Source organism: Rhinolophus hipposideros (assembly GCF_964194185.1).
Source record: "Rhinolophus hipposideros genome assembly, chromosome: 8".
NCBI lineage: Eukaryota > Metazoa > Chordata > Mammalia > Chiroptera > Rhinolophidae > Rhinolophus > Rhinolophus hipposideros.
The window spans coordinates 86,101,659-86,112,590 of NC_138054.1; the positions used below are offsets into that span (position 1 = coordinate 86,101,659).

General features: G+C 44.3%; 1 protein-coding gene across 2 annotated transcripts in view; it reads right to left on the reverse strand.

Annotated features, from left to right (window-relative positions):
• Window positions 1-10,932, reverse strand: part of KAZN (kazrin, periplakin interacting protein) — a 1,004,356-nt gene that overhangs the window by 438,508 nt on the left and 554,916 nt on the right. The gene's annotated exons all lie outside the window — the stretch shown is intronic.

Sequence of the window (10,932 nt, forward strand, 5' to 3'; positions counted from 1 at the left end):
TGCTGTTCATTCCTGTCTGGCTGCCATGTGCGACCCCTGGGTTCTGCTTCTCAACCGGCAATACACCAGCCATTCAGTTCCCGTTAATTTTGAATCAGATGATACAGCCATGCTTAAAAAAAAGAAAAAAGTCAGCAGTGGTCAAATCGTATGCTGATCCTAGCATTTCTGAGTATACTCATGAGATAGTGAAAAGCTACAATTTCAGAGCATTAATATGTGTCAGCTATCAGACTGAGTGCTTTACATTTCTCCTCTCTTTTGATCATCTCAAAATGTAATTATGAGAACAACTCCATGAAGTAGATATTATTAATGTTGTTACAGGCTGAGGTTCCTAGAAAAGAAATTCTGAAGGTCACATCATCTGTTAAGTGGCACAGCTGGGGACTGAACTCCAGGACGACCAGTAGTAAAGCTGAAATCTAAACTTCTGTTCTGTGCTACATTCTAGAAAAAGATTGATGTCTTAAGCACAATAGTTAGGACGTTGTGCTATAACATCCAGCTTACATTTTGATTAGTCAGGCACTGGGGATAAAAAGGAAAAAGACAAAAAGTCTTGGTCCCTGACCTCAATAAGTATATATTATACTCTCCTATAAAGTGAGAATGGTAATACTTGCCTTAGAGGGTCATTGTGAAGTTCAACTAAATTAATGGATATGAAACTCTCCTCTTTCCTAAATAGAATGAAGGGCATCGTAGGAAGCTGATTTTTAAAAATAAATTCATAATGCACATTTACATCAATGTATTTTAAGGTGCTGAACCAAATCCTAGTTTACTACTCCATCCTAAATTTTCACTTCGATATGAATGGACCAATTTTCCCCAATGAAACATGCCTTTTTTATTGTTGTTTTTGTTGTTGCAGTTGACATAAATCTACTCAGCTCCTATGACTTGATTTCATTTAAATTCTTTCCTTTTCAATGAAATAATCACCCAGAATTTAAAAAGCGGTATTTCCACTTGTAGACTCCTAAGTAGGTGACCTTTGAGATGACAAGGGTTTACGTGACATTTTCTGATTGCTCGGTATCTTCTTGTGTATCACTTTCCCTAAAAATTCTGTCAGTTGATGTATTTAAATTCTTTTCTCATTTCCTCATTGCACCGCTATTTACAATAATGAGTCACAGCTGACAGGGACTGAAATATCCTGGGCTTCTTTTAACACATGCCAACAGGGAGAGTGCTCACGGTTGGAGAAGGCTAATGTACTACAGAGGCAAGGTTTTCCTCGACCCGTGTGAAATAGAACTTGAAATTTCCCTTAGTTACTTTCCAGGCATTGTCCAATTTGTTTTTGTTTTTGATACAATCTGATATTCTCCATGGATAACAGCAAACATGTATTAAATGCTCATTATGCATCGGGTCTGTAGGAGCTCATTACATCTCCCAAGTAGGAGAGATCCTTATTCTTATTATCTCCACTTTACCGGCGAGAAAACGGAGGTTTTAAAAGGATGAATAACGTGCCCAGGGACACTGAGCTAGTGTATCAGAGGGGTGGGTTTAACCCAGAGCTTGGGCTTGTGACAGTTGAGCTGTGGGTCCCAGCTCTGCCAGCTGTGGGGCTCCAGGCGAATCACTTTGCTTCCTAAACCTTAGTTTTCCCATCTGTAAAATGGGGATAATAATAATTTTGCCCCGTCCCTCCCAGGATTGCTATAGGACTAAAGAAGTCACTGGATGGGAAAATGCTTTGTAAATTGTCAAGAACCCAATGATCGTCACCATCACTGGGAAGTGACCACATTGTGGGAAATCAGTAACTCAGTAAGTGGGCTCACATTTAAGACTAACACCCGCGTCGTTCAAAGAACCACTGCCAGCACTGCCCGTGCTCGCTCACTTGACACGAACTGCTGAGGAGCTGGTGCTGCAGGGGTTCTCATGTCCCCAATGACCTGATGTCGCAGTTGACACACAATGCCACCCTTGGGAGTCAGCCCTCAGCAATCCTCCAAAGCTACTTCACCCTCCCCCCACAGGTGCCAACTAGATTCGTTTTGCCACCTCTTTGACTAGCGGTACATGTCCAAGCTGAGGGTGTCTGTGGAAGCAATCTTTATGCTCAGATTTATGAAAGCCACTGTTAGCTTAATGAATTACCGCAATCCAACGAGCCCATAGATAGCCTGTATTTAACTTTTATGTGGCTGCTCCAGAAACCAGCTTGAAAAGCAGAAATCAATGAGGGTGACAAAATCTCAATACAATTTGTTTGGAATGTTCAGGTTGGGGTTTGATGTATGCCAGTGTCAGACATATTTTATGTTCTCAGATGAATTTTATACTTTCTGATTAAGGAGGGTGAACAGTACCAGTAGGATACGATTTGCCAAACCTTAAGAGAAACGTTGGGAAAGTGCTCCCATCTATTACGGGCTAGTTTCCAGCCAGATCCGCTTCACATTTTAATCAGCACCAGTGGCTGCATCTTCAAACTACCAAGGGGAGGCCCTATTTACCAGTTCTTAAGTTAATTAGGAAAAATGCATTTAATTAATTACACCCACCATGACTATTTGATTTGCCAGTAATTGGGTTGGGGAAAGGCAGGGACCAGGGGGTATGGGAGGAGTGGACAAATGACTAGGGGGGGTCCCCTTTGGAGACCTTGGCCTCAAGAAGTTATTATTTGCTCTTGGATTGTTTTTTCTTTATTTTTGGTAATGTACCAGCTACTATTTAGAAATAACCTGTTATAAGCAACACCTGCAGATTAGCATAAACTTCCCATTTAGAGAGGTGTCTAGACAGAACCTAAAAAAAGAACTTTACATCTTCAGCATTCAATGGCAGCAGGCCACAAGACTTTCAAAGAAACCAAGACCAGGTGGCTTTTTAAGTTTTCAGACTAATTAATTTATTACACAGATGCCCACCACCCAGGATTAAGATTGGTCTGGAAAAGAGCATGACCTGATCCATCTATCCTCTACAGAATGTTCCTTTCGTTGGTCCACTCATCCATCATCAATGCATGTACCCATGAGCTTGTTGTCGTGGTTTAACGTCGTTTAGTTCTCACCATAATCTGTGAGGTCCAACACTAATACCATCTTCATTTTCCCGAGGAGGAAACTAAGGCTGAGAGAGGTTAAGGGACGTATTCAAGTCACACAGCTCATTTGAGAAGAGAAGGGACCCATGTTCCTCCGTCACCCCCAAGTTGTGGGCTCTTCGTCCTACCACTGCTAACCCTGCTGCCTCGGGCCAGAATCCTGAACTGTCAGACTTGAATCAGCCTCATATTTGGAAAGAGAAATGACTACCTACCCAGCACACGCACGCATGTTCCTCGAAGGGGATGAGTTTACATTCATTGATGCGCCAGGCGCTAGAGATACAATGGCGGATGAGAAAGTCACAGACTTTATTCCTTTCACCTCACAAGCTTGCAGGCCAGCAGACAGACGCCCAACGGACACCAGTCTAGTAGCGTTATTCAGTGGCTTGAGAAACACCATCCACGGGGTAGGAGAAAAATCAAATGTATTACTAGCTCTTTCAGATTCTACCTCCTGGGTATCTTTCAGCTCGGGCCCCTCTTCCATTTGACGACTGCCATTGATCTACTTCAGGTATTGGTTACTTGTCACCTGGATTATAGCAATAGCCTCCTCACTGGTTCCCTGACCACCTCGTCCAGTCTTGCCCCTCCCCCCCAAACCAATAGAAATTCCACCTTGCTGCCAGAGTGGGCTTCACTCAGTATTTTCTCTTTGCTTAACCCCTTCAGTGGATTGTCACTATCTTAGGAATAACCCCAAACTCCTTGTGGCCTAAAGGGCACATCTGAACCCAGTCTGTGGCCCTCCCTGCCTACCGGACGCTCAGCTGTGCCATGCATTTACATGCCTGCGTCTTTCCACCTGCTCTTTGCTCTGCTTGAGCCCCTCATCTGGATACCTCCTACTCCTTCTCCCCCTACCCCTCTTCCCCCCATTTCATGTACTCAGAGCCAGTTTCTTTCTGAAGCTTTGGGGGAACAGAGAAAGTCCCTGCCCTGTCCTCTCGGAGCATTCCAGAAACCTTTCCATCACAGCCCTTCCTCCTTTCTTCTGTAACTTTCGGCTTCCTTTACTGGACTGAAAGCTCAGGAGGGCAGGAAGGAGTCCAGCCTCAAGGCCGCACCCTCAGTGCCTAGCATCCAGCCTGGTCCGTGGCAGGTGCCCAACGAACAATGGTTGAATGAATGAAGGCAAAGGTCTGTGTGGACAGAGATAACTTGTCTGGATTTGTAAGAAAGAGAACTTTATGTCATGGCTGTTGGTGACGTTCTGGGAGACACCGTGAAATGTAGCTTCCTCGCGCTATCCATGAGGAAACTATGGCTGGAGAGGGCAATGCGCTTGCCTAAAGCTACCCAGCTAGTTGGTCCCATCTGTTCGGCCTTCACCTTTGTTTTTTCCAGATAAGAAACTTTCCAGAGTCTCTTTGGAGTTTTTGAGATGCACACCTAAAGTTATTAATTGAAAACTTTAGGTCATGAAATTATGGCTACAGGAATAATAGCGTACGTGTTTAGAGGAAACTCAACGAGACCAACAGGAATGGTAGGACCGAGATAGAAGGAATCAGAGCTCTGACCCACCTCTGGCATTGATAATATAATTATTTTAATGAATAAATTTTCTCTTAGTTAAGATGTTTCCTGTTTCAAGTACTAGTTGCAGGTACCTGAAGTTCTCCTTCTTTTCCCATTCCCCAAACTGGCAGTCCTAGGAGTAAATTACGCTGGCCAACTCAAGTGAAAACAAAACAAAACAAAACTTTACATACAGAATGTGGCAATGTTAGGTTTCTACTTGAACTTTCCCTGCTTTGAGTTCTGAACGGTACTTATTTAGTTTGGGTTTAACTGTGTTTCTAATGCATCCAGTTTGCAGCAAACAGGGTTATGAGAAAGCCTCAAGTCGATTCCTGAAAATGGCTTTTTCCAAAGCTCTCATTTCTTTTTGATGAGCGCAGTCTGCGTTATTTGAAATAGTTCAACTAAATTTCCCTAAGTACACACAGGGGCTCAAAGGCAGAGAGTGTGGGAGGCTCTGTGCAGTCCCAGAGAATTGGGTTTACTGACCCTGCAGAGAGAGGAGCTTAATGGATCAGAAGTGTATTGCTTGTCATGCATGAAATAGGACTTCCACCCTCTCCCCCATCCATCCGAGCTGAAGAGCACTAGAGCCGTCTGTTACCTTTTCTGTTCTGCTACACCGTTGTTTCTCCAGGGTTTCTACAGGTGGGACAGTAGCTTACTGAAGGCAGGGTCACTTCCACTCAGCAATGCCCAGAAGAGGACTAGGGATATAGCAAGCACTTAATGCTTCCATAAATGCTTCCTGCAGTGAGTGCAGATGCTGACATAAGTAATGAGTCCAAGCTGGGATCCTTCATTCTTGAGTCTTGCCACCCTTGGTTTCTCCAGTTCTTCCTGTTTCTCTTTCCAGCGCAGGACACTCCACTGGACAGAGGAAGTCATGAATGCAATCACACCCGTGCTTCTTAAAGGCTCTGCCCGTGCTCTGCCTGGTCTTAGGCCATGGCTTTGTTACAGCACTTGCATAAGCCCCAGTGATAGAGCTGCTGGCCTAGGAAACAAGAAGCCAGAAGGCCACCTGTGTTGGAAAGCTTTCTGTTTCCCCTTCCCAAGCCTGAGCTCAGAGCCCAAAGTCCTAGCGACCAGAGGTCAGGGGAGAGGACGGCATTACAGAAGGTCCCCTCCCGGGAGACTGGATAGAAAAGAAAACCTTTTGAAGCCTGGGGCCTTTTTCACGCAGGAAGGTTCCAGAAGCCAGGACTGTACAGCCCTTTCTCCTCTTCCTGAACTGGTTCTGACCTGGTGCCAGAACCTCCGGAGGTCCCTTAGTCTGAGGGCTGGCCACGTGAATGCACAGCCTTTGTCCGACACATCCCTAATCTGCATTGAGAAATAGGAAGCCCTAATGTGCCACTGGCAGTCTTTGAAATAACCTGTAATGCCATGTTTGAATATAAAATGTTACCTACTGAGTCATTCAAAAGTGTCCCACCCACCCCTGAAATGATAAAACGGACTTGGCTTGCTTCATGAGGGCTGGGCACAGAGAAGCAGTGCGATGATGTAAGAGGCACCTTCCTGGAAGCTGCAGGGGTGGCCTTCCCATAGCATAGCACTGGCTGGGTCCTGTTACCCCCTGAGGCGTCCCCAGAGGTCTCCAGAAAATCAGAATCACAGCCTTCTAAGCCTTTTGCACAGGAGAGGCTGAGGCTCTTGGTTCCATTCCAGATGGAGTAGTTACTTAGCATTTACTGTTGACGTGCTCTCGGTGCCAAATGAATGAAGACCTGCCTCTCCTCTGATGTCCTCATTGCTTAGCTCCAGTCACCAGCCCAGCGAGAGGGATGGATCATTTAGTTAAGGGCAAATCTCCGTGGGATCCTGAGGAGGGGAGGTACTGCCGTTCACCCTGGCCTGGATTCTCACAGCCAATAGTGGTCCCAATTCAAGCAGCACAAATGATTGCAAAGAAATGACTACCTTTAGGGGTGGGGAGTTCTCTGCTCTCCGGCTGGTTTCCTTAGCCTCCCACCAATTTGCCGTGAAACTCCTGGCCAGGTTCACATAGCATAGGTGCACGTAGCCATTGATCTCAGAGGGGGCATTCAAACCAGCTTTGCCAAGAGATTAACCTCCCAAAGAGCCCATTTTACTGAATTAGGCCAAAGCAAAAACAGAAGTTTAAAAGTACTTGGCAATTTTTGCAGAGTGAATTCAGTGAACAGAAGACAGGGATTCAATACATGAAAAAGGTGAACAATTATGGGCAATAATAACCAGTTTCGTTCTCTTTGGTGCAATTGTAATAGGAAGGCAGTATTATACTAAGTCTTTTAACCCTCGACCAAATTTTATTCCTCAATAGTAGTTAAAAGAAAAAAAGCATTCTGAAAAATTGATTGTGCTCACAGTTCTTAGTTTTGAATTCTGTATATGTTTTTGCAAGGTTATATTTGATCTTGTTTTAAAAAAACAAATCCAAGAAAAAAAATTGAAATAGAGTGAAGGATTTCTGTCATGCATGGATGCCGGTAGAATTGGGGTTAGGGGAGGTCATTCAGTGGAGGTCAGGGCTTAGAAAACTAGTTTGTACATCAAACTAGTGGTTAGAAGTTCAAGCTCCAAGTTTAGAGAGGACAGGGAGAGGCTGGGGTTGAGGAATCCAGGCAGGTGGGCAAGGATTCAGGGCTCAGGAGTAAGGAGCTGTGAAATCCAGGGCAGCTGGTCATTAAAACAGAGGTATCATGGGGACACTAGAACCTTCTTACACTACTGGTTGGAATGTAAGATAGTACAGGCCCTTTGCAAACCAGCAATTTCTCGAGATCTTACCCATAGAGTGGCCATATGACCCAGCAATTCCACTAGTAGGTATCTAGCCAGGAGAAATGAAAACATATGTTGACACAAAACTTATATGTGAATGTTCATAGCAGCATTATTAATAATAGCCAGAAAGTGGAAACAACCCAAGTGTCCATCAGCTGATAAATGAATAAATAAAATGTGGCCTATCCACACAATGGGTTACTATTCAGTAATAAAAAGAAGCAAAGTACCGATACGTGCTACAACTTGAATAACCTCTAAAACATTATGCTCAGTGAAAGAAGCCGGACACAAAAGAACACCTGCTGTACTAGTCTTCTATATGAAATATCCAGAATAGGTAAAACCAGAGAGACAGGAAGTAGATCAGTGGTTGCCCGCTGCCGGGATTGGGAACGGGAGGTAAATAGGTATGAGGTTACTTTTGGGGTGAGGGGAATGTTCTGAAACAGATGGTGATGACTGGACAACTCTGTGAATATACTAAACATCACTGAATTGCTCACTTAAAATGGGTGAACTTTATGGTATGTAAATTACACCCCAATAAAGCTGTTGAAAAACCAAACAAAAGCCAAGGAATGAAGGAACTCAGCTAACAAAAGCTAGGGGTGTGAGCCTGACTCTGAGAATGGGGAGCCTGAGATGAGCATTCTCGTTTTAATAAAAAAACTGACTTGAGGATTCACCTCCAAATTGGTCCCAACCCTCTGGCTATAGTTACCAGGGCTGGCCGTCCCCTCCTCACTGAAGGGACAGTCCAGGTGTCAGTGACTTGTGTGTGATTTCAGACAGAAAATTTCCCACACTCGGTAATGATGGCTATTTCTGAGTATTTCCATAAAAAAGGGGGTGGTTGTGGTTAAATAAGTTTGGAAACTTGCACGAATTATGTTTCTGTACTGCAGGACTTCTGAAACAATCATATGATATAATATCTAACCCATTTTCTAAATACTTTTTCCCATCTGTGACATCTATTATGGTGACAAAAGACTTGTGCATTAGACCTGGATATAGTCAGAAGAATTCGAGAAAAAAAAAAGCACACCTCTAAAGGGGTTTGCTTTAGAAAGAAAAATTGGGCAGCTGTCAGAAGTTCCTCTAGGACATGAGTAAATACTTGTGGGTTTTCTGTGACATGTTTGCCACTCCTTCTTTCAGCAAACATGCATTGAGTGACTTCTGTGTGCCAGCTGAATGTGAAGCACTTGGATACCATGTAACCTGTAACTGCCTTAGTCTCCCCAAGGCTAATAGGAATGCCAGACATATAGTAGGTCCACAATAAAAGTTTGTGGCTGAACTGAATAGAGTATAGTCAGGGAGACACTTAGGGTCTGTTTTCATTTTCTATTGCTAAAAACAAGCTCCAGAAATGTAGTGGCTTAAAACAATACCCGCTTATTACCTCAGTTCTATGAATCAGAAGTCTGGGCACTCAGCTGAGCTTTCTGCTCAGGGTGTCACAAGGCTGAAATAAAAATGCTGGTGGCCTGTGTTCTTATCTGGAGCTGGGCTTGTCTTCTACGCTCATGTGGTTGTTAGCAGAATTCAACAACTCCTTATGGTTGTAGGATGGAGACCCTCACTCCCTAGAGACCACCCACAGACCCCTGTCACGGGGCCGTCTCCATAGGCAGTTCATGTCCTAGCTGTTTACTTCTTCAGAACCAGCAGGAGAATCTCTCCTGCTTTCAATCTTTGTTCAGGTGAGGGCCGGACCTTCTTTTAAAGGGCTCACCTGCTTAGATCAGGCCCACCCACAGTCATTTCCCTTTTAATGAATTCAAAATCACCTGATGAGGAGATCTTCCTTACACCTGAACAATCCCTTTACCTTTGCCCTATAATGTAACCTATCCACATGAGTGAAATTCCATCATATTCACAAGTCTTGCCAGTACTTAAGGGAGGCGATTATATACGTGTTTTCACCAGGGGTAGAGATCTTGGGGCCACCTTAGAGTTCTGCCTGCCACAGCATCTTAAGTATAAATGTAGAGGGAGGGCACAGAAGAGAGGGCTTTTAACCGCTATCGGGTGAGGGGACAGCTAGGAAGTCTTCCCAGAGGGGGTGATTTTTAACAGCTTGAGAAAGGTAGTTGACTTAAAGACAAAAAACCACTTTCTAAGTTGTATACCTATTAAATATGTGCATCTGATATTTGTATTACTAAATACCATTTTTAGGTTTTACAAGAGAGACTTGTACACATGGAAAAAATTCAGGGACTTAAGAGGGATACATGAAAAGCAAGTCAGCCCGGCTCCTGGCGTGGGGCAGGGTGGGGCCATCCAATGTGATAAATCCCGGAAGAGGATGAGTTCACCAGGATAGTTTAGGACAGCTTGGTACAAACGTTAACTATTCAAACCAGGAGTTTAAAAAGAGGCTATGATAGAAGCCTCATGTGGGAAGAATCCAAGTTTTCTTATTAATAAACATTTACTGCAAGGGATCGGAAAAGAAATGCAGGGTGTTCCTTCCACATAGTAGGTGCTCAATAAACGCCAGCAGAAGTAGGTTGAAACTACCCACCCATTGTTCCAGCACTCATGAGACTGGGCAGAAATACATTTGACTCAATGTCTGTAGCTATTTCAGAGACTGAAAACCTGACGGAAGAAAAATCGGCCAGGGAACCAGAGGACGTGGGATCAGCTTTGGACATCAATGAAAATCCTCTGTGATGGCTCTCAGGAATCATTCCTACCTCGAAGAGATCACAGGTCTTTTGGAACTGGCCTCGTAGTTTGCTGAGGTCTATACAGTTAAATGTATCCAGGTGTGAGTCAAGTTGCAAAATGTCTACGGCTTTAGAACTAGTATCAGTTACCCAGAAAATCAAAACCAACATGTCCTCCTGCCTCTCTCCTCCACACTCCAAATATTCTAGATGGGTTTCCCGCCACTTCCCCGTTGTGGGGATTTAGTCTCAGAGGCTTTGACTCCCAGGCAATTGCTCACAACTAATTCGCTCTTTTCCAAATTAGAAGTTAGTAGCATGGGTAGCTCCAAATTAGCTGGAAGATTTCCATCTATTTGCCGATCGAACAGAATGGCAGTCCCATGTCCCCGAAGGCGGGGACTCACCTAATAAAAGATGATGATGGCACCGCTTATCCGGTAATTAATTCTGTGCCTTTGATGGGCCAATCAGTCTCCCCAGCTCCTGGGTTTTTCAAAGGCTTTCCCTTTGGGGAGCCACTTTTTTTTTTTCCAACAAGGAGGAATTTCAGGGGCTGTTTGAAACTGTCTATACAGGGAAACTATGACTGTTCGGTCCTGGGTTGACCTTCTCCAGCAGGGAACCTGCAGTCACTGGTCGGTGTGTCTGGTCACATGATCCACCCCTCTGCACACACACAGGTAATTGGCATAGATGTGAGCAGCTGACCCCAAAGCAGCCAATGAAGACAGTGTTGAGAAACAAGCCTCCCATTTCCTTCATTTTTATCTCCATGTTATGCCTTTTCTGGCCCTTCCATCTCTTGGATTGGTTGGAACTTACTGGTAAACCCCAGAGCGCTCCCCACCTGGAGCA